General features: G+C 38.0%; 1 long non-coding RNA gene across 1 annotated transcript; it reads left to right on the top strand.

Moving 5' to 3' along the window:
* Positions 1 to 1,955: 1,955 nt before the first annotated feature.
* Positions 1,956 to 9,609, top strand: LOC113180654 (uncharacterized). Its single transcript, XR_003300496.1, has 3 exons — positions 1,956 to 2,170; positions 8,270 to 8,379; positions 9,576 to 9,609. It is a non-coding gene; the product is annotated as an uncharacterized LOC113180654 (long non-coding RNA).
* Positions 9,610 to 25,273: the final 15,664 nt, after the last annotated feature.

The following is a 25,273-nucleotide window of genomic DNA, read 5'->3' as shown; positions in this document are numbered from 1 at the left end:
AAAGGGGACATTAACACATAGCAATTAAGAAGCATCAAACATCTGAGAACAAGGGTACACCCAATAAATACAGTTTGAATTCTTAGGTACTGACTTTCTTTCTATAGAATGTGGAGTGGGAAGTGGGAAACAGAAATTTGAAATCCATAGGGATAATTTCAAGATGGTGTCATGGGCCTTGCCATGATGTCATAACTAATGGGGAGCCTCAGAGGGCTTTAGGTAGAAGGTTTTCAAGTCTGATTTGAAGTTCAGACAAATTATACTAGAATTTAAGTGGATGATGAATTTGTGAAAGGGAGATCAGTCAAGGGGCTTCTGTGTTCAGTGACCATGAGAGATGTTGAAGACCTTGTTAACAGTGACAAAGCTGGGTTAATGAAACTGGGTTCTGGTGACAGAAAGCAGGGAATGGCTGGAAACTATTTGTGGATCAGTCAGCAGGACTTGGACTTGTGGGAAATAAAGGGAGTAAAGGGGAAGGATACAAAATAGGATTCACTGTCCTCAATTCAGTGACTGGGCAAATATTGATGGTGATAACTGCAGCTGTGAACTCTGGGGGATAAACACCACGACAGAGGGGAAGAAAATGAACTTGACATATCCTGGGACCTCAGAAAAGTAGCCAGAAGGCATTAGAATTAGAGGTGACATCTGGCAGGGAAAGAGAAATTTAAATATATCAGGTCTGTGGCAAGTCACCCTAGGGTGGGCAGTGATGCCCTAGGATCATCCGCATGGGGAAAAAATCAAAGAAAAAGGATGCAGAGAAGGAAGGAGAAGAGAGTAGAGAGAATGGAAAGGAAAGAGGTAGTTTCCAGAAGGTCACATGGTAAACACAGAAGACGGTAAGGACTGAAACTCTCCTGCAGGCATTATGCGGAAGATGATGGACACCTTGCCTTCTGTGACTACTTCTCTTTCTCCTCAATTCTTCTGCATATCCTACACCCATGCATGTTCTGTACCCTTGCATATTCTCCTTCTCATCCTTCAAAACCCAATTTAATAGGCATTGCACCCCACAGGCAATCAATGCCTCAATGTCCCCCAGTCAAGCCATGTAGGTGCTTCTCCGTTTGATCCTATTGCTCTACATTCAACCTCTGTCACTTGCACAGGTTGTACCTATATGCCTCTCTGTCCTGCAATTTCTTCAATCATTTTGGTAGACTGATTTGCACTAAGGATTTAATTTTTTTTTCCATGTCTCTCTCTATCCATTCCTTTCAGCAATGTCCTTTTGGACTTGGGCTTGACTATGTGTGAAGTTTGGCCAATGAAATGGTAGCAAACTTGATTTCAGCAGAAGCTTCAAAGTGCTGGTACATTTCAACTTTTTAAAGACTCCTGCCACCATCAGCAGACGTGTCTGGGCTAATCTGCTGGAGGAAGAGAGGTTACCTGGCACAGAACCAGATCATCCTAATAAAGCCATCCCAGACTCGTCAGCCCCTAGCTTACTCAATAGCTGAATTCACATGCATTAAGTTTGGGTCTGGTTTGTTACACCAACAACTGATGCAATTACATATCATGTCTTCAACATTTTTTTTTTCCTTTTAGCTCCTGCACATTAAGCCAGTGCTTATCATACAATAAAAGTTCCACAAATGTATCTTAAATGAAAAAGACAAGATAGAATGAATATTGCAAAGCATTTCTCTCTCTCTTCTCCACCAAACATCATGAATATGCCCAAGTTTCCCATGGACTCTTAACCCCTGCTGTTCCAGGAGCCGAGACTGCAGGGGTGTTTGTGGGAATTCCAGCATGCGCAGTGTGGTCTGAAATCCAGTGACAAGGCAGCGTGGCTTCCTTCTTGGCCTGCTGCCCCACGCGTGGTGAGCAGAGCAGCCTCGCCAAAGTGGCAGCCGCAGTGTGGGAGCCCAGCTCTGCTGCCATAAATTACCCAGGGGCAGGAAGGAGCAGCGAGAGTCAGCGGTTTCAACTACCTAGTAGTTCGTTTTTGTTCTTGTTTTTCAGTTAGCAATCTGTAAAATTTATTGCAAAATTAAGCTCTCTGCTCCAGAGTCAATAATATTCCTGGTGCCAGGTGGTGTAATAATTCACAGAAAGGGCAGAAGTTGGAGGGAATGAGACTGATTTAGGAAGTAGACTTCCAAGGCCTATTTGCTGCTGCTTATTCCCTGCTGCTAAAGGTCAGGTAAGTAGAGGGCTAAGGTTACAGCCTCATAATATCCTTGGAGGGCTAGAATTTCTATTGGGTTTGAAATTTAAAACAAAAACTGTTTCTTTTGCGTGATGGATTCCTTGTATCCTTCCCACCTCTGTTTCCATTTTAGCATAAAAATAGAAACATTCAATTTCATATTTTGTTTCTGGCAGTACAAGGAAGAGGCCTTTTAGAAAACTTGGCCTTAGGTAAACCTCCTATAGTGCTTTCTAATGCCCTAACATCAGTCTCTTTGATTTGGAGGGGCCATTCAAGATCCCTCTAACAACTTCTTCATTGACAGATGCAAACACCAAGTCTCAGTGTGGTTGAATTAAAGAGTGTTTAGGTCCTGCCTAGATATTTATCTGAGTCTAAAACCTGAATCTGAATCCTGGGTCATACGACAACTTCTTTACTTGTCATTTTGCTTACTAAATGGACTTCAGTTTATCACTTTGATCTTTCTCAATTATGTGTGGCTCTTTAAAAATGTTTCTGTCTCTTCCAATTATTTCTTAAAGAGTCTTAGATGTCTGATTGTCTAAAAGGGCCATACATAAAGCTATATTTCTGCTCCAGCTGTAAGGGGCAAGGCATTACCAACAATTTTCTTTCTAAAATTATCTTTGCAAATTATGTCCCTGAAGTGTGAATTTTTTTTTTGGGGGGGGTTACTAGGGGAATCTGATGTTTTTGATGATTAAAATGCTGTATTTAGTTATTCCCCATGGTTGCTTGAATTGCCTACAAAATCATCATTGCAAACTGAGTTGCAAGCTCGATATTTCTTGGTGGACATTTAGCAGTGAGACTTACACTTTCCAGGTTAAATGTGGTTAGATATCATGTTCAGCATCACCATGTGCTCTTTTAGATGGGATTTCTTTCTTTTCTTTATTTCTAAAAATAATTCTTAATTTTTATTGGTGTTGAAGTTTTGGCCACCAGGTTGGGACTGGCTATAAAACTCAGGTTAGAAGAAATTGCTTTGATGTTTTCAAAGTCAAGAAAGAATTTTACACCTCTCTGAGGAGCCCTTGACTGCAGGTGAAGAATGTACCTCCGGAGAAGTACCAATTAGGGCTAATTGTTCATGATCTCATTGATCCATCAGAGCTCTGAGTTTCTAATTGAATTTGATATTGTCTTCCTAAAATGAAATTTTGTTGAGTTGCAAATTGTGGAGAAGCTGGATGTTTTTGTATCTGATCTCACAAGAACAGAATCAATATGATCACCCTTTCAAAGGGGGTTGTGAAAATCCACTCATCATTGTTACAGAATTCCTCTTCCATTACCCTTATAAATCATAAGTGGCTCAGAGGTGCTGGTTCCCTGACACCTGGGAGGGAATGTCAGTCCCACCTCTCAAGAGCTGATGCTTTTTCACAGCTATTTGCTTTGGGGGTGGGATGGGAGGAGCCTAGATACCAAAACTTTGGGTAGCTTTGTAATATGACCTAAGACACTGGGTAAGAGGAACTTGGCATTAGGCTTCACCAAGACCTTGAAACTTGGCCCAAAGTGATTAAAAATCAAGTTTGTGAGTCTTGTCAAGTGTACTAATTGTGCTTAAATTGTGGATAGACACTGAAAAAAAATGACATTCTAGAAAGTCTCATCTTGTGTGAATTTTATATCAAAGCTAATTAAACACTTGTTCCATCTCAAGCTTTGTGTCAAAACTCAAGTGAATGAAGAATTGAAGAACTAAACAAGTAGGCATAGCTGTTATCAATAAAATGGATACAAACTGCAGTGACATTTATTCTGATCTAGTAAAAATCAAATGCCTGAACTGAGCATTCTCTTTTTGATTCTTTTCACTAGGATGTTCAAAATATAACTGAAAGATTGTTTTCATAAATTGGATATGATACTGACTGCAGATCTCAATCCATCTCGAAATAGGAATTGCCTACACTCAAACTTGTATTCTGCCCTCCGTTTTTATATGTCTGTAGTGAGCACTATAATCTTCCATCAGAAGCGAAATTAAATGTCAGGCTATCACACCCTTATCCAAATGTTATTTAAAATTTCAAACTCAATCATCTTTCTTACCTTATACACAAAGACTCACTTTATTCTTCTATGTACCAAGTACCCTAGATGTTTAGTTTCAAGGTGGCCATCTTCTATCATCAAAAGCAGAAAGAAAATGGCAGCATTTCTTCAAATAGCCCTGGGAGTATACATAGTGCCAAGTTTTGTGCAATTAATTGTACGTGGGACAGATGTACAGGCAGAATATAAGATGGGGGAAATGTACCTTGAAAATAGACTGCCTGAGCTCAAATTCCTGCTCTCCCACTTATGAGCTTATATAACCTCAGGCAAGTTATTTCAACTGTTGGAGCTCAGTTGGCTCATCTATAAAGTGGGATAATAATTTCACCCATCCCAAGGGAAGTGGGTAAAACAAATCAATGTATATAAAATGTTAACAGTAGTACCATGGTAATATTACCCTTCTATACAACAGACATGTGCTTTCCCATAATTCCATTGATGTCCTAAGAATCCCATATTTGTGAGTCAAGTGGTCTGTCAGGAAGTCGTCTATCATTTATGCAGGATTCATCTAATTAAAATGCTCCAAGGTGAAGTTGTCTAGCAGTCACATGCCACCCTCCCCTTGAAATCAAGAACCGGTTACTTGTAGTTTCAGACGTCTTCTACTTGTAAGGAACATATCAGGAAGCCTCCACCTCATACTTTTTTTTTTTTGTTTATTGTTTTGTTTTTGCTTTTGCTGAGAGATAATAAATACTTTTTTATTATCATCACAAAGGGAAAGGATGGAACAGGTTTAGTTAGGGAATAAGTAGAAATCAAATAATTTTAGCTGACTCTTCTTCAACATCTGCTCACCCTTCACACACCCCTTAAAAGAGCCAAGTGCTACTTATCTAGTATTAGAGTTTGGATATGGTATGTCCCACAAAGGTTCATGTGTTAAAGGTTTGTCTCCAGCTGGTGGTTCTTTGGGAGGAGGGGCTTAGTTGCAGAAGTAGGTCACTGGGGGCCTGTCCTTGACTGTATGTCTTGTCCTTGAACCCTTTCCCTCTTTGCTCCTCTGCTGCCATGAGGTGTACAGCTTTCCTCTATCTCCGCCTCCTTCTGCTATTATGCATTACCTTGCCAAGGGCCTAAAGAAACTGGGCCAAGCGACCATGGACTGAAACCTCTGAAACCACGAGCCACAAGAAGCTCTTCTCCTTGAAAATGTTCTCTCTCTCTCTCTCTCTCTCTCTCTCTCTCTCTCTCTCTCTCTCTCTCTCTCTCTTTTTAATACAGTGATGAAGAGTTGACTAACACATCTGGACTCTTTCTTATTAGGGATAGATTTTATAGATTCTCTTGAAAGCTCATCTGAAATCCCATGGTCCTCAAGAGTAAGGTTTCTTGGTTTGGGGATTTGTTTCAGGCTGTATTATAAATCAGTACAGGTACAGTTTTCTTTGGCTCTATTTATGATTCTCATACAGACTGACTGATTCCTTAACTTGATGTTTAAAGAAAATTAAAAGGAGAGGGAAGGGAATAAAAGTAATGGAGAGTGAAGGGGAGGGACAGAAAGAAAAAATTAGATCAGAAAAGAAAAAGAAAGGAAAGAGAAGGACAGGGAATCCCTTCTACTCCTCCAGGCTCTACTCCCCAAGACAGATGAACTTTAATGAAGATGCATCTGTCCATCTATAGATCAGATAAATTCCCAGTTTTCTGTGTGGTGTGATTGTTATTCTTTCTCATAAGGAGGAGAAATGATTTCTTAGTTCCCCCTTTTTTTCTTTTGAGGTGTGAACTTTTACATTTTGACCTAAAGCATTTTTTTTTTCCTTCTATGGTTCATGGCTTGATTCTGTGTCTTCATTTTGGAGTCTGTTCTCCATAATTCAAATATAATTGTTTTTGTTTTTATTTCAATCCCTTTGGAAATTTCATCAATTTATTAGATAATAAGTTCAAGAATACTTGAAGTATATACCAAAATAATTCGGAATAAGGTCTTGTTTATCCTAATTTGCTTTTCCTTTCACACCATAAAGCTCAAAACTCATTGCAAAGGTGTCAAAATATTACTGAGTATGAGAGTTCCACTCATTACTAATAAGCACTTGGGAGAGACTGTTAGCATGCATAAGATAAAAATAGAGTGTAAGAAAAAAATATTTTTAAAAGGGTTTATCATGTCTTCCCCTAATAGATGTCTTCTCCAAAATTTCTTGATCTTTCTCATCTCCTCTTACTCTATGTGTTATCCTTTCTCAGAAATAATAGAAAAATCCCCAGTGGCCACTGACTTGTCACCTGGAGCAAGGAAAGTTATTGGACAATATGCTTTTCCTCTACTTATATCTTGATTTTCTACAAACTGCCCCACCTAAATAGTCATAATAATTTAAGTGTGAAACATACCTGTGGAAAGTTCTCTACCTAGATCATTGGTGGAGTTTCTCTATATTTTATCATTGAAATCAGGGAATTTTGGAATAAAACAGAAAAAGCCACTGATAATTGTCCAGGACAGCATAAACTTATTATTCTATACAAATGAGACTGAATTATTAAGAAGTAACTGCAGTCATTAAAATTTTATTCTATGGTTGAGGTTTTGAAAAGGAGAAATAAAAATAGGCATTATTTTGTTGCTATAATATTTATACTGGGTGCTTTCTATCTATTAACTCTTTGCAGTGCCTCTATTAGATAGTGTGACTCTCATTTTATAGACAAGAAAACCAAGGCTCTAGGAAGCAGATGCATTTACTCATGGATGCAATATATGGTATGTAGGGGAAAGTATTGATTTTAGAGCAGTTAGAAATTATTAAAAAAACTGACCAAAAGTAAATAAATTAATGAATGAGTGTGGGAGTGAATGAATGAATAAATAAACAAAATAATAAAAACAGATCAGAACATTTTACTTGTGAGATGAGGAGAGTCCTGTGCAAATGACCATCTGGTTTTGCAGAAATCTGCCAATTAAAAAATGTTCATAGCTAGTTTACATTTCCTGTACCTATTTTACTTTTACAACACCATAAAGATGATAGCAAGTCCCAGCAGGTAAGAAAAATCTCAAGACCATTACCGTGGGCAATTTCTCTAAATGGAAAAATGTATATACTTTTCCAGTCATATACTTACATAGTTGAAAAGAGTTCTTATACTTTTATCTGGCAATTTCTTGTCTAATAATATATATTATTTGAAGCCTTTGTACCCCTTGTATAGACCAGTTGTTGGATGCTGGCTGCCCTGGGGAGGAGTTGAGTCCTTTGGTTGGAGAATTTTCTCAGAAAAGGGCAATCCCCACCCAGAGACTCAGGTAGCTGTGTGATGTTAAGCCAGTTACTTTATCCTGTTTATTAATCTTTTGGATTAATACTTATCACCTTATGTACTGTGCATAGCTATTGTGAAAATCAATGAAATGACACTGTATCTCAAAAGTATCTCAAGATATAAACCTTAAATATCAGAGATGCTGTTGTCAGTCCTACAGCCCTGGGTGAATTATACCTTCATGTAGAGTCGTCAGGACTTGTGAGGAGCTTTCAAAGTGAGGTCATTCAGGGATACACTCTGTCTTTGGAAATGTTCATAATAGCCAGCTGTGTTGAGTGGATTTCTTCTCTCTGTGTTCCATTAGGTACTATCTTTAGAAGGGTAAATATGGTGGTTGGTGAGTATCCATCACATACTGAGTGTGGCAAACAGACTCTAAAGATGGGTCCAATTAGCCCTATCCCTTGCCATCCTTGCTCATCTGTGATTCTCTTTCCTTAAGTGTAGGCAGAAATTGTGATTTGCTACAGACCAATAGAATATAGATGGGCTGGGGTTGTGGCTCAGCAGTAGAGTACTCATCTAGCAGGTGTGAGGCCCTGGGTTGGATCCTCAGCACCACATAAAAATAAATAAAAATAAAGGTATTATGTTTAACTACTTAAAAAATATGGCAAAGATGATGGTTTGTCACTTCTATGATTTTGTTACATTAGATTGTATTGTGTTCTTTCTTGTTAGCTGACTCTTGTTAACTCACTTCCTTTCTGGGCTTGATGAAATTGGCAGTTATTGGAGAAAGCTGCACACGTCAAAGAACTGAGGCCAGCCGTTGGCCAATAGCCAGCAAGAAAATGATGCCTTCACATAGCCCACAGGCAACTGAAATCCAACAACAGGTGAGCCTAAAAGCACATCCTTCCCCAGTCACACCTGAGATGAGAACACAGCCCCAGCTGCCAAGCTGATTGTAAACTTGCAGAGGACCAAGTTAAGCCATGGATTTCTAACCATCAGAAACTTAGATTCTAGGTAATCATTGTCTTAAGCTGCTCAGTTTGTGATAATATGGTTATGCAGAAATAGATAATGAATATTCTGAGTAATAGTAAAAATGAAAATAATAATAATAATAGTCACCATCTACTTTCTAATGTATACATTCCTGAGTAATTTCTTAGAAATGGGATTTTTATAAATTAACTCAATTATTTATTCACTCCAAATAGATGAGATGAAGTAAATATACTTTCTTGAATGACATGATATATGTAAATTGCCTGCACACAGTGGGCCTTAATGGATTCTAGTTAATTTGTTTGCAAGTTTTTTTTTGTATTGGTGAATATTAGTTATATAGAACAGTGGGTTTCATTGTGGTATATTCATACATATTATTATACGGAAGAGGCAAATGCAACTTAATTGAACAAACACACTCTTGATAGGCAAATAGCAGGGAAAGAATGTTTATTAATGGAACTGAGAGCAAAACTCTAGCAGAGGATGCTATAGCTCTTATTTCATTGTGATTAGATTCATCAACTTAGGTGGCCACTGATTAAATCAGTTTGCTTAGTGTAGCCAGGTCTTTACTAATGAAAGAGAGAAATGGTTTGGACATAAATTCCTTGAGGCTATTCAGATTTCTGAAAGGGCTCAGGGGATTCCATGTTCATGACTCTAATGTGCATGTTTCTTAGAGGGAAATTTTTAAAATTCATTTAGTAAGTATTTATTAAATTCCTATTATAAGCCTGGTATTTGCTGTGATACTATATTTTTAATTTTATCAGAATATACAATTCTTCACTATTGGCTTTTGTTTACCTGCTGTTTCATGATACTTTTTTAAAAAAGTTAGAATTATTTAAGTATTTAATCTAGAATGGCATACTATTCAGCAATAAAGGATTAAACTCAAGATATATAAAACCACCTCTATGAATCCCAATGCCATTTTGCTGAATGAAAACAGATGAAAGAGAAAACACATTTATGATTCCATTCATATAAAATTCTACAAAATTTTATAATAGTAGTTATAACTACTGTCTATGCTGTTGTAATTTCTTTGGGGGATTTTTTTCCTCAGGGGCAAGAACATTTTCATGTCCTACTTAAGAAGTCTGTCTCTGAACAAGGTATGCATTTACATTTGAGATTTAATGGGTATGTGAACATCTGAGTAGACTGATAAAATAATTCATCACAGGCAAAGAGTGGGCTTTGCAAACATAAATTCTTTCATTTCAAATGTTTTGGAATGTATTTGCATTTCCTTTCCTTCACATTGAAGATGTATGAAATTTTACATAAATTTTTTTTTTGAAGAGACAAAAATAATCCACCTGTTGTGACTATTTGATTTGAGAAATGGAATGATCTGAATGTCTGAGAAATAATTCTTGTTCATTATTTATGCTATTCAGAATTATTTTTTTCTTTTCTGATTTCTGTTTCTTAATCCTTCCCTTTATGTTATAGGAAAATATCCCAAGATTTCTTCCAATTTATTTGGTTTTCTGCAATATCTAACCTGATCTTCATTGTTTCCAGTGACTTTTGATTAGACAGTTTGATTTCTCATCTTCAAGAACTCCCTACTGTATCAAAGTGCTGCCTTTTCATGACTGCTGGCTTTTATTTTGTGGATGTATTACTCTTAGAGATATAATCAGGTGACAAATTGAAGATGTTTGGGATTTTCTCCCTTTCTTTCTCTGCTTTTTGTAGTGATACCGATTCTACTTTCTCAGGTGGGTCCTCTTGCTTCTAGGTCTGATGTATTTATGTGTTTTAGTGTGTTTTGTGAACACAGTTTATGTCTTCATTCTACTCTTGGTGAACTTTTGCACTTTTTCTGGTTTGGGGATATTGCACTTATGGGGATATTCAAACATTTTTTTTTCTGTTTCATACAAACTAACTTGTTTTGGTTAAATAAAGGAGAGTTGAATGCAGGTCATGTATATGCATGTCTTCAATTTTACTGGATAATGCCCAGTGGTTACCCAAACTAGTCGTACCATTTTATTGTCACATACATTTTACATGCACAGTGGTGAATGTTTTTGATTGTAAGACTCAGCAGCAGAGGTAGTTAATACCCCTCCCATATACTCTGGCACTCACCATTTTCATGCATGACCAAATCAAGGGGCTCCTAACTGCAAGCACCTGTGACTCTTTGCCTGAGGGCTTTCTTTTGCCCTCAGCCCCTACTTAGCTCACAAGTGGAACACACTCGAAATGCTCAGAAATTAACCTTCTCTCCACCTGCCCCTGGAAGTTGCCCTCAACAAATTCCTAATTATAATGATGTATAATAACTCCATATCTTTCTTCCCACCAGTGAAATGACTCTGATGTGCATCTATCATCTCTTAGGACTTTTTCAGAGGATAAAGCTCTCTATTTGCTTGTAGTCATGACTTTCTCAATGATGACCATTTCCTGGCTTCCTTCTCTGTCCCCTACTTTCCTGCTTCTGTATTAGTATTTCATGACCTCCTCCTCTTCCAGGTGAATTATTTGATCCATCACTGAAACTTCTCCACATTTATGGATTTAGCCTCCATTCTGCCTTCCCACACAGCCTTATGACCTTCCTTTTATTATAACACTTCTCATACTACATGGTATTCCATGATGAATGTAAGCTCCATGTGGGCAGGGCCATGCCCACCTTTATGTTCTATCTCTAGTTAGTCTATCATGAGTTCCTGGTATGTAGCAGGCGTCTAGTATTTCCTAGAGGAATGACTGTTTATAATAGCATCAGGTGAGTAAAGAGAACCCATAAAAAAAGCAGAGAAAGGTAAAGGTTAATATAAGAAGGTCAAAGTCGTGGAGGATCTTAGAGGTGGAAAGAGCATGTGCAAAGACCCAGAAATGGGAATGTGATGGACTATTCTAGGGTAAGCCAATAGAACAGTGTACTCAGAGGAAAACACAGGAAGAGTGACAGGAGGCAAAGCAGAGTAGTTATAGATAAACATATTGTGATAAATGAATGAATAAATAAATGCATAATGAAGTATTTGAATGAATACCTGTGGGAAGCAGAAAGGTGCAATGAAAATATTATGACTTTAGTGAGACAGACATATCGTCTCATGACTCAGTTTCCTAATGTCTAAAATGAGAACATTAAAGCTTCATAGAGAGGAGTTGAGGATTGAAAGAGGGTATGTGTCAAGATCAAGTTAAAAAAAAATCCTCGATGAGAAATGATCAGGAGCAACAATCACAGCAGAGTTGGTAGTCATTCTGTTGGCAGAGGTAATATTAAAATACTCTGGTCATTTTGAGAGGAAAACATTACTTTTATAAACAATGGGAGGGTAAAGAGTAGCTACTAAGAGTAGCTGATTTTTGAGCTTAGTCATGAAAAATATGAAGAAATTATGAAAGCAAATCACCACCAAAAGAATGGCATTGCAGAAATTATACCCATAATAAATAAAGGGATTTCTTTTTTCCAACTGAATCACTTTGATTCCATAGCAAGTTTAGCAAGTGTCAAATATATTTCCTTAAATTAATTTAAATTGAAAAATCTATTACTTCCAACATAGTAATAGTGAATGTTCAGAGTTCATAACAAATATAGAAATCTATAAAGTAAGTCACAGTAGACCCTATGACAACAATCAGGAAATATGAAAAATATGTTTGATAATGTTGGGTCCAAATATTTAAGGAAAATTGCTCAGGAAATTAGAAATCTCTCTTTCCCCCACCTTTTATCCTGTCTGCTTCCCATTCAATCTACTCCAACTATTAATGAGATTTTATAAGCTTCTTAATCAAACACCCTTGTTTTACAAGTGTGTCATTAATGTTATCACAGTGAATTCAGAGTTACCTGATGGTTTTTGGAGCTTACCTGCAGTTAGGGACTCTTTGCCTTCTGACATTGACAGAGAATGCTAAATTCAAACCATTTGAAATTTAAGTAGAACACAGAATAAAATATATATATTTCCTTAAATTTATTTAAGTTAGAGTGTGTGTGTGTGTGTGTGTGTATTCTTTAGGAGTCCATAATAAAACAACTCATGGCCTTTGGAATACATCATTATACTAGAAGTTTCAAAGATCTTACATCTATTACTACCTGTTGCTTACAAAATTCAAATTCACACATCAATGATAAAGAATTAGTTACACCAGTGATGGAAGATCTGAGGAATTGAACTTTGGATATTGTGGTAACCACAATATTAGCAACCACAGGACGCTATTACTACCCTGTTTGTTTGAGGAATAAAGAGAATAAAGATATTTTCAGAACTCAGGAACCAGGTTCACCAGTGGAAGCCAGAAGCATGGTGGAATTTCCTGATAGGAACTGAAATCATGGAGGAGATAGAGCCACTATTCAGAATGTCATCGAAGGGAGGAAGATTAAGTTAGGATAGGGCTAAATATCTTGGTCTGCCCATTACCATCCCCTCTATTCTTAACTTTGTGCGTGCCATTGGTTAAACCCCCAAAATACAAAAGAGTATTTTGGAAGCTTGGGAGACAGTCCACAGGGGTCAGACCACCATGATTCAGAGCAAAGATCAGTAAACAGACTTGTGGACAACCCCAGGAGCAGAACACAAAGGAAGATCAATAGTCAAAGTGCAAGGACCTTAGAGAGAGAGACCTACTTTCTAGAATGCTGTTACTAAAACGTTTCAGCCCCAAATTCTAAGTCCATGTGCCTCATCAGTTTGATATTGAAGGGAGAAATCTAATTTGCATCTACTCTCCATCCTGATATAATCAACCAAGGTAAAAAAAAATAGGGATCAGCTCATAAAAATATGGTGGGCTGGCATTTAACCACTTGGAGTTTCATTTCAGAGGAAGAGGTAGGCATGTCCTGAAGGGCCATAGGCATCCACTCTGCACTTTGCCTGTCTCTGCTGGATTTTAGTTAGCTGGAATAGTCTGTAGCTCTATTAATTAATTAATTAATTAATTAATTCTGGGTCTGTATTCTTAAGTGAGGTTGGTGTATTTGGGGCTTTAACCCAAATACATATCATTGTTCTGTTAGCAACGTGACATGAAGTGAATAGCTTTGAATATTTTTGAACAGTTGATGTAGGATAGGGATTATCTGTCTGTATAATTATATAACCGAACATACCAGTGAATTATCTCATTAGAACCATATTTTGAAAACAAGTCTTGAATAACCTCTCATATTTATTCTCATTGTTTCTCTTCCATTGCCAAAATATTTTACCTCCTCAAAAACTTTTATTATACAAATATTTTCAAGTTTTCCTCATGGCAGTGTGCATTCTCTCTTACATTTTCAATCTTCTCTCTCAGTTATTCTGTGCTCTCATTTCTCATTTTAGTGTATTTTCTTTTTTGTCCTCCATTGGAATCTTCAAGGTTTGATCTTTATTAAGAGAATCTACAATTAAAAAGAATCCATTTTACTATTTATTTCTGCTTTCTGGATCACTACAAAATTAATGCACTGAGCTTTTCCTTTTGCCTAGGAATTTATTTGACACTATTATTTATTTTTAAATCAGAAATTTGCCAGGATGTGCCAAATACCTCAGTTTCTTTTTACTACATATTGTGAACTTTTAAAAATTTGTTTAGTTGGCCCCCTGTATCACATACAGCCCAAACACACTTTGAATGCTTGTGATTTCTTAGGTTTCATTTTTTAATGAACTTTTCCATTGAGAGATACGTTTTATGCTACTGGTTGGATTGTTTTTCCTTAGTCACTTTTCATTTCTTTTTTTCTTGCCCTTGACATTGAAGTAATTTGTCCCAGTTTGTTCCATATTGACTGGTTGTCAGATGCATGGAATTGTTAGTGCCCAAAGTGGGAAAGTCCTGGGCAATCAGAGGTGATGTGGTTACTTTAACTGCTTGTCACCAATTCAGTTTTTCAGACCATCACGTTTATATTTTAATCATTCCATCTTTCCAGTATAGGCTTTATTCATCTCATTTAAAACAAAACCCCAAACCGTCATATTCCTTTATTCTTTCAGTTTTGTTTTTTTCTTGATACTCTCCTTTTTCATTCTGCCCTATAGTTTTTGGCTTCATTCTGTTTAATTTTTCTCTCTATCTTCTGTTTGCACTTAACTTTTAACTAACAATCTTTTCTTCCATCTAGTACAGATGCCCTTAGTTTTGTGTAAATGCTAATTTGGTTTTCCATGATAACGTTCTCCCTAGTAACAGTTCCTTCTGTATTCTGGCACCATATTGCTCATCATTTTTCATTATCAATGTTTTTGAGAGTTGTCACATTTTTAACTGCCTATTTAAACATTTGGATAAGAAATTTTAAAAATTCTTCTAAAGTGTTTGTAAATGTTTGACAGTTTTTGCAATTTCCAAATTGGAATCATAGAAGCTTTTTACAGATAGAAATGACATTTTAAAATTGCAAGTAGTTGAAGATATAATTCCTAAATGATAGAAATGTTTTTTGGGTCATGGTATCAAAAGGGTTAAAGTTAGGATGGGTTTCAGGTCAGGTTTAACCACAGCTCCATTTATTCATAATTCTCTTGGCAGTTCCCTTACCTGTATTTAGATATTTTTTTGGTTTTGCTTCCCTAATATTGGGATGTTTGCATATTGAACTTTGAACATTAAGCCATACATGAAAAAAGACTGTTATGTCAAGCCCTTGAAAAAATGCCGTAAGCCGCATTCTACTTTTACAACCCCTAAATTTGTCTTAGTTTCTAGGAACAGAATCACTCAAATTTACCTCTGGGACTTTATCTACATTCAGTGCTTCTCATTCCTCATAACTGCTACCTTGGCAGGGCAGGGGCAGGTGAAGGGCTCCAGAGAGACAAACATCATGTTCAGAGTTATAGATTAGCCACATTTCCTCAAAAAGTATGAAGTATACAACAATGGTCAAGGCCATTCCTCCTTGTTCTGGAGCTTTTAGGTGGGTTGCACTTGAAAACCTTTATTAAAATGTTGCTTAAATGACAATACATCATTCTTTGATCTGGAAAACTCTTTGTCCCTAACTTTGACAAGTCAAGATTCAATTCTTCCTTATTTGGGAAGGCACCCCTCTTTTAAGGGTCACATCTTGATCTCACCAAATCATGTAAAGATACAAGTCATATTACCCTTATTTCTGTATTTTTTACTTTTGCATTTAAGCTACTTACTGCATTTGTCTTTATACCATTATTAAATCAACAGGGCATGACCCCATACAATGTTTTCAGTTCTAAAGCTTTACAGGACTGTTTTATGTGAGTTATCCTCATCTTTCCTATGAAAGTGCATAGTACATAGGGTGTGAGTCTGATAGATACTTGCTTTAATCCCTGAACACCCCTGTGCATGTGGCATCCGCTAAATAAACTCCATCAAATAAAAGAAATAAAAATATTCCACTGGAATGGTAAAATGGGCTCCAATACAATCACTACCTACATAGGACTCTCATATCTACTCTCTCATCTCCATCCAAATTACATACTCAGTCTTATCTCTTCCCTCTAATTACACCCCCTCTTGACCTGTAAATGATGGGAAGACCTCACTGACCTTTGCTGAACTGGTTTTAAGTTTCTCTCCTGTTTGCAAATCTAATGCACCGAGTGGTTTTTGGCTGAAAGCTGCTGGAGGGCTGGGTCAAGGTCTATATCCTTTGAGTTATAGTGCACATAGCATTATATTAAGCCCAATTTCGTTCATAAGAATTGGTTTATGGTTATATGGTTATTTATTATTTATACAGTGTGATTATATAGTGTGTTCTGAACAAAGTCACATAAAGTGGAAGTACATAATATAAAGGAATGTACCTTTAAAAGACTGCATTAATGCAAACCTCATGTAAAAGAATAGAATACAGAGGGGCACTAAAATAGGAGAAATCAAATATATTTTAATATTTTGGAGGTAAAAATAAATTTCCCTTTTCATATACCCTGGATATGTACATATCTATATCATCACTGACCAAAAGTAAAGGATTATATTCAGTCTGGAATATTTTTTCATACTTAGAAAAAGTTAGCTGGCTCTTAAGCCTCATTCCTGAGACTAGTCTTGCATTTCTAAACTGGAAAGATCTGTGTGTTTTTATTAAGGTTTTTACGTACTTCAGAATAATAAGTGGCGATTGTTGAGCTTGATGTCATCTCTTTCTTCTCCCATAACAACAGCACCACTGAGCAGCCCTTCCCATTCCTTCCCTCTCTTCACCCCACAAGCCCCTCCTGCATTCTTCCCAGTGGTTTTAGAAAGGCAGGTCAACTGTGTCTTCTGCCATTTCCCCTAAAGGCACAATGCAGGGAAATAAAAATGAAACTCCATCACAATAAAGAAGTTAAACTAGGACCAAATGAAAACGAAATATCTGAATATCAGGATAGATGAGAAACTCCCATCATTGAAGTAGTTCAAAGAAGATGTTAGCATTCTGAATCTAAGAGCGATGATCAAAGTACTAATAAGTATGTGTTAATCCAAACCAGAGGGAACCTTTTAAATACAAACTCAAATTCCAGTATTAGCTCTGGGTATTGGATGGGAAAATATTGATGATGTAATCTTACTGTAGAATTCTACCAATGTTTTTTTTTAATAAACCAATTTTTATAAAAACTCCACTGAGAACAAAACTGGATTGGTAACCTAGTGGAACAGATAGCTCAGACTCAAATAAAATTGATAAAATGCCCAGTGGCAAGGAGAGTGGTTAACACTCTGAATGAACGTGGCAAGTACATGCTTAAATTCAAGTGATAGCAAAAGGCATGATCTTGCTTATGTGCTTTTCTGTGACTCAAGTAAAGAAGAATACTGGATTAAACTTAATCTTATTTCCTCCGCAATAATCTTAATCCTACAAAATCTAGGGAATAGTTCAGGTGCAATTTAGTAATTAATTTTATTTTATTCCAAAAGCAGGCAATTAATCCCTAAACCAGACCAGCTGCTTTGCAAATGTTGATGTGAAACAATGGGGTATGCAGATCCGACTCTGTTCTGGTTTTGTTTTGTCTCAAAGCCTATGATATAGATAAATAGGGTTCACATAGAGTTAATGGTTTGAGTGATATCTTCATGTGATTATCAGTCGGCTGATTCATTTGAGTGGTAGTAGGAGATGTGCATGTGGAAACCACAGGGTATTTTTATCTAAAGAATGCTCAGTATCAAATGGGGTGGTTGATTTTTTTTTTTTTTCAATTTGAGTTGTATCAGAAGAAAACGAAGCAGAGTTTTGAGAGAGAAAGAGAAGTCTGTTGCCAGTCAAACGATAGCAACAAGGACTAGTATTTATCCAGCATTTACTTGTTCTAAACACTGTGTTTTACATGAATTATTCCTCACAGCTTGTGGCAGAGGAATGTTAGCATCACCAGTTTGCTGAAAAGGAAAATGAGTTATAGATTATCCAAGGTTACCGAGCTGGTACATGGCAGAGATGGGCTTCAGACCCATGGTGTCTGATTCCAGATCCTTTTCCTCTGATGAGCCACAGAGTCTGTTCTAGTAAAACGTCACTATCATTTCTAAACCAAGGAATATGCACCAACTTACACAAAGGCAGAAAGTCTGGCTGGGGTTCATCAGAAACTAAAATAGGAAACTGAAGAAACATTAGGAGCCCCAATCTTTCTTCCTAACTGGTATCTTTCTGAAGCTTTTATTCTATCTGGCTTCCTTCAATTGATTTCCTCTGCCTTCAGATATCTATATTGTCATTAGTTTATAACAGTCTGTGTGTTTCTTAATTAATTAAAATAATCAAGAGACATCACTCCAATTGAGTCACCCTGACATTCATCAGTTTCTAGGGTAGATGATCACTTGTCTGATTAAGATGTCAATCTTGATCCATAAATTGGAGAGGGTAAGAGACACACAGACTACATTAGAGCAGCCGTGGACCAGGCTAACGTTAGAGATAACAGCAGACATAGTGCAACCCCTCCTCAGGCCATTGGTCATAGGACTGCTGGGTGCCTTGCTTATGGGTAGCTTGGGGGTCACCCTTATAAAAGAGATGAGGACCTTATCCAAGGAAGGAAATACCTAATCTCCTAGTTCACTTCTTTGTGTATGATAGGGGCTTATTAAATGTTATTCCACCTGGACCTATAGCGACTTGTATTTAGTTAGTTTTGACAAGAGAGCAGTATGTTTCCATTATCTGGCTCTTCACATTTGGATGCAAGAACTGGCCTTGAAGGTAAAAAGAATATTCCTAAACCTCTCAGTGACAGGAGAAATTTCTCACTAGGATCATACCTAGGGATCCCAAAGGATCCAAGTATTGCAGTGGGATCCTCTCTTCTTCTATGCTCTGTTCCTGATTGAAGGTGGGGTGTCGATTAACATTCCTGCTGAGGCAGTACCTACTAGGAGCTGGACAGAGTGCTCAGGGGCACTCACCCTTCTTCCTTGCCCTCTGTCCTTTAGAAAAGGTTTTTCCACTTGTCAAGAGTTCTCTGACCTTTTAGAACCACCCAGCAAAAGTGAGAACCTAAAAGCTACCATTTACTTTTGCATGCAGTCTGGTAAAGTAATTCTTATGTAGTTTCGTTTTCTTTAAGGACAACATTATTTTGTTATACTTCAGAAAATTAGTCTCTACGTCTTCATATGGCATATTGTCATGCTGGCCGAAAAACACTCATATTATAGATCCTTAACATTCTTTATAGATAGTTGAAATGACAATACAACTCCTTTGCCAACCTCTGCTTAGGTATCTGAGGCTGTCTTTAGAATGTGTGGGCTTGTCCGGCTGAAGAATCGAGAGTTTGCCCTTGCCTGCAATTAACTTAGTGCATGGAGTTTAAAGCCAGACCCGAGTGCCTTGCTATAGTACCTTCAGCTATCTCACAGGCCAGTGAAAGCTCGGTTTTTACAAGAAAAAGTCAACTCTTAGCAAGGTTTGAACTAGGATCCTACGAAGCATGTTTTGCTATACTTCCAAAGCAAAGCAATGTAAGGAGACACTGTGGTAGTTGTTTTATTTTTTTCTCGAGTGGACTTATGTTTTCAGTGGCAGAAATCCATGAACCACGAAGATAAAATAATGCTAACTAGAGTGCGAAAGTAAAGAAAGCAAAATGGCTCCACAATTAGTAGCATTATATACGTGAGTGCTAAGTAACAGCAGATGTGTCTGTGGGGAGTGAAGCATTCCTTGCGATCCATCAGAAACCCAAGCCCTCTGATACCACAAGCCATTGTGGTTATCTTGGGCTTGGAGGATGAGGGCTGAGTCCAGTGGGTGAGCAAATGGGGATGCTGTTGAGGGTGTTCCAATCTACCTGTGTCATCCTTCCCGCGCTGCACACCCTTGCTGAGTTAACAGGGTGATGTGCGCTGTAAAATCCGGTTCTGTGAAGACATGCACTAGCCATGAGTCATTAGCAAGCATGCGGAGCTAATTGGCAAAATACTCATAAAAGATTTTGAAGGTGGGTTAATTACAATTCATTACACCGTAAACTGTCCCCAGGCTATTGTTAAAAAATGCAGGAGTTTCAGGGCCCATTATTTTATGATTCATTTTGCCATGTTGTGAAAAACAGACTCTAAATCAAACTACATTTATTATAGGTCAGACCACAAAATCTTTATTGGTTTTTCCAACATTCCACCCTTGTTATATGAATTCATATGGACTGCACATTTCTGTCAATTGGCAAGAAAGCATGAAATAAAATTTATGATATTTTCTTACCTTATCCTCAATGCAGCCTTAAAAATCACAAGATCTAATTGCTTCCCCTAACTTCCCAAGTTCATGAGAAAAATAAGTATTTCCAAATCAATCCCAAAGTTCTGATGATTGAAAGCAACTAAAGGGTAATGAAGTCAGTCTATCTTCTAAGAGAAGCATTTTGAAGAATGACCTAAGCAGCAACATCCAGTTGAAATGTATCAAAGCTCTCCCTCTGTCCCAGTCTACCTAGAAAAATGACTAGAATGTTCTTTACATTTGAGGGATAATTTGAAGTTCATTGGCTTCCAAAGCATTCATCTTGTTCTTATCCCCACCTTTGAAAGCATCTTTCTTTTTTGCTTTTAACAAATCAACGAAACAAAACAAGAAACCCCAGCATTTATTTCTTTAAAACAAAACAAAACAAAACTGTGATACAACTGTGTGCCTCCTGTGATTACCGTGAACAGACTTGGTCAGAATCATGTAAGGTTTCATAAGTAGTCATTCTGTGTGCCATTATATGTAATTGTTTGTTGATTAATGCTTTCAATTATGTCGATTTTCACTGTGTGACCCAAACCACCTTGACACAGACAGCCTGGTATACTCATTACTGGAGATGAGCAAAGAACAAAATGCTAGGTTCACTTCCAGCCCTCAAGAGTTCAGCAGCTCATTTGAACCTTATCTGAACTATCAAAAGTTTTGACTCTGCAGAAACCCATGTTTGGGGAAGGGGTGGGAATGTGTGGTTGGAGGAAGGCTTCAGGGTGGAGTGGAAGAAGGGGGGATGTTGGAAATTATGCAAGAACTAGTTTTCTTGTGAGTGATCCTGTACTTCCTGATTCTGGCCGGGCCAGAAATACCACAAAAGTCTTTCTTGAAACTTCCAAGATTTTTGGAAGGCCTTCCTCTAAGCAGTTTGCCACTTCTGAGTTGCCTGGGTTTTAGCCAGGGCTAGAGACAGAAGTATGTGCAAGGAGAAGCAGTGTAATGGAGTTAACCTGGATGCTTGAGGACTGTCAAAGGAGGTTTACCTCCAATAGAACAAAACCTGAGTGGCTTGGCCAGAGTCAATGATCTAAACCAGTCCTGTCCATCACAGAAAGAAGGAACTGGAAGGCAACATTAGAAATCATTAAAGCAGCCCACTTATTTTACAGAGGAATTCAGGATATCCAAATAAGCCATGTGACAGGGCCAAGCCCGATGTGGAGCTGTGGGAGAACTAAAGAGGCACAGGCAGAGGAGGCTAGAGAGGAAGAAGTTGCATCTAGCAGCCTTTCAAAGGTTTAAGTCCTATTAGTGGTATGCCCTTGGCCAAGTCACTTTACTTCTGTGCCCTCTTTGTATCATTTCAACCACAAAATGCCAAATTAAATATTTCTGTAGGAGTAAAGTGCTAAGAAAAGGGTAATTTGGAAGCAAGCAAGACCTAGCTGGATGAAAGCAGGGCTGAATTGGGAGAAGAAAGAATGGAACCTAAGCAAGTAGGGGTGATAAACAGAGAAGAGAACCTTGAGTGGAAACAGAGGAAACAAATGAGAAGTGTTTATTTTGTGTAGAGTAGCAGCTGATAATGATTAAAAAAAAAACAAAAAAACCAGTTTGGGGAAGAAGTAATGCCTAATGCCTTTTGATGCAGTTTCAAAAGAAACCATAATATCTGTATGTTTTGTGAAATAAACAAAAAAACCCTAAAGAGATAAGCATGAAAGAAAGGTCTCAAAAGAGGGAGAAACTAAACAAATTCGTTTGCTTAACTCTTCTTCATAGGACATAAACTTCCTCTATCAGTGATCAGATTTTCTCTTGCAAATAAGCTATTGTTTAAAGAGTTTTCTGAGGGGAAAACAGTGCTGATGGATGAATTTGTAAGAAATCAAGAAAACTAGCAATGCTTTAATAAATTAATTTAGTAGGACTCTTGTAAGAGAGTCATACTACAACTACAAGGCCTTGTGCAAGTATAGTTCTGAAGTGGATATCCTGTGTAAAATACAAATAGAATTTGCATTGTGGCCATTCTGATTGATGGGTAACTTTGACACCCAAAATCTCAGCACTGTGCTCTCTGAAGGAAGAGGAACCAGCTCTTTCATAGGCAATGATGATATCTATGCTCAAGTTAGGATTATGGTCTCTTCACCAAGGTTTTTGGTAATGGGGAGTGGGGTGGGGGGCGTCAAGGTCCAAGATCCAGTCACTTTTTATTCTGTTCCACAGGAACATTGACACCCACCCCCACCCCAGGAATCTGATTATAGTGGAGGAGCTGGGGAAAAGCAACAATAATCAGTAGTTCAAAAATATAAACACTAGGAACAATTCTTGGAAGAATATTCAGGAAAACAGAAGCAATTAACAAGCAAGAGGCATGATATGGAATCATGGATGCTGATCAATGCAAAACAGTGGCCAAGTAGGAGATGATGTTGACACTGGGCTGATGAATTGCCTTTCCCCTGTTGATTTACTAGCTGCATAGTGGGTACAGGAGAGAGTGGATCCCTGGGCCTTTGACATTGATAGTTCTGAGATGCCTCTCTTTGACAGGTATGAGGATAATGTCTTTTTTTTTTTTTACCCTGCATTAAGTGACAAGATGATCTTTATTTATTTATTTAGGTACTAGGGATTGAACCTGGGGGTGCTTAACCACTGAGCAATATCTCCAGCTCCTTTTTAATTTTCCTTTTTTTTTTTCTTTTTGTTAATTTTGAGACAGGGTCTCACTAGGTTACTTATATCTCACTAATCTTCTGAAGCTGGCTTTGAACATGTGATCCTCCTGCTTCAGTCTCCTGAGCTGCTGAGATTAGAGGTGTGTGTACCCAGTGACAAGATGATCTTTTCTTTCTCTTTTACCTGAACTCTCCCTAGTTGCTGCTGCATCATTCCTTCCTCAACAAACTTTTAGGCTGAGCTGTGGAAGGTTTCAGCCAGGAGCTGACTTGCTCTCTGCTGGGGATGCCTTGGTATAATAGAGAGGCCTGCTAATTTCAGAGCCAAGTTCACAAAAGCGGTTGGCTCTCAACTTGTTGTTTCAGAGAGCCAAGAGAGTAGAGCTGATGATGGCGCTGGCTGGTGGGAGCCAAAGCCAGGCACCTGTCAAACCCTGCCTTGCCTAGCTTCTCTCTGCCCTGCTCTGTTGATTGCCTGCTCTGAGAAAAGCAGTCCATGCCGCAGACTTTATCCCTCCAAAGAAAGCCATCTGCCATCAATCCCTTAAATTTCTTCTCTGGCAAACATTTTGATCTCGAAGCAAGTTTATTTCTCTCTTTGCAGAAGGGTGAAAAAATGCCCCAAAGGCAAGACTGTGATATCTTTATTTTTTCCTGAAATGAGGATATTGAACACAACATACCCATTCTTGCTTTGGGAAAGAGGGGAGGCAGGTGGTTTTCAACTGTGTATGTGAGGGAAGAGAGGTGAATATGCATCTTGTTTGGTGAATCTTGAGAAACTTGAACTCTATATTTGAATTAAAGATTTAGCTAACACAATGCTCCACAGGAAAGGACATTGAAAAACTAACCTTATGGAGTATTACTCTGCATTAAGAAATGACAAAATCATAGAATTTGGAGGGAAATGGATGGCATTAGAGCAGATTATGCTAAGTGAAGCTAGCCAATCCTTAAAAAACAAATGCCAAATGACTTCTTTGATATAAGGGGAGTAACCAAGGACAGAGTAGGGACAAAGAGCAGGAGAAGAAGATTAACATTAATAGGGATGAGAGGGGGGAGGGAAAGGGAGAGAGAAGGGAAATTGCATGGAAAGGGAAGGTGATCCTCAGGGTTATACAAAATTACATACAAGAGGAAGTGAGGGGTAAGGGAAGAATAATACAAGTGGAAGAAGTGTTTCACAGTAAAGGGGGTTGAAAGAGAAGAGGGGAGGGGAGGGGAGAGGAGGGGGGATAGTAGAGGATAGGATAGAGAGCAGAATTCATCAGACACTAGAATGGCAATATGTAAATCAATGGAAATATAATTGATGTAACTGATGTGATTCAGCAATCTGTATCCGGGGTAAAAATGGGAGTTCATAACCCTTTTGAATCAAACTGTGAAATATGATATATCAAGTTAGATGTAATGTTTTGAATGACCAACAATAAAAAAAAAACAAAAAAAAAAACTAACCTTAAATCTACCTTTATGAACTGAAATTACAGGACTGGGATGAAGAGGTTAAGGCTTTCCCTGCCTGGGGAATCTTTGCCACAGGCTTGGTCCTTTGGCTTAGCACATCTGTGCCAGCTGGGGAATCTTAAGTACTAAGTTCAGGTAGATTCTGTTCTGAACACACTTGGACCTTCTGCAAGCTTTTTCCCTTTGTAGGGTTTTGATGCAAATGAGAGGGCTAGACCTCACCTCCAAAATGCTATGATTTCAATGGATTTGTCCATATTTACCAGGGTCATCGTCCCTCACCTAAAACCTATGAACCAAGGAAACCTGTTTTGAGTTACTTTCTATCTTCCCACAGGAGACAAAAAGAACATGATGTTATGAAGAGGGCAGGGAATAGGTCTTGTTTTTAGAAGACAGCCCTGAGATGACAGTAGCATGCATGGCCGGCACATTCCTTCGCCATAACCACAAAGAGCCTGCATATATTTGTTGTTGTTGTTGTTAATTGCAAACTTTTCTAACAATCTGCCCTTTAGAAATGATTGCCCCTCTCTGAGGATCAGATCACAGTCCAGCCCATTCTCAGACAAAATTAAATGAAGAATGCTGAGCCTGGAATCTATGATTAAGATGCCTGACTAAGTAAAGATGACCGCGTACTTTCTCAAATGGGTCAGCTATGGCCCTGGGTATCCAAAACAAGATGGCACGTGACTCACACTGGCTCAGCAGCCTCTCTCGAGCAGGATTTACAGCTGGATTTAGGGCTAAATGTTGGAGGTAAATCGAAAGGAGCAGAAAGGGGCTGGGGAGGGAACCAGAAGGGAAGGGAATTTCCATCAAAGCTTTTCAGAAGCAGAAATCCATTCTACCTTTGTCGATGACTGTGGTTTGCTAGGATCAAGATCAAAGGAATCACCGTGGGCAGAGCCATGA

The sequence above is a fragment of the Urocitellus parryii genome, chromosome 6 (genome assembly GCF_045843805.1).
Source record: "Urocitellus parryii isolate mUroPar1 chromosome 6, mUroPar1.hap1, whole genome shotgun sequence".
NCBI lineage: Eukaryota > Metazoa > Chordata > Mammalia > Rodentia > Sciuridae > Urocitellus > Urocitellus parryii.
The sequence above is the reverse complement of the archived record's forward strand: the minus strand, read 5'-3'. Positions and strand labels throughout refer to the sequence as shown.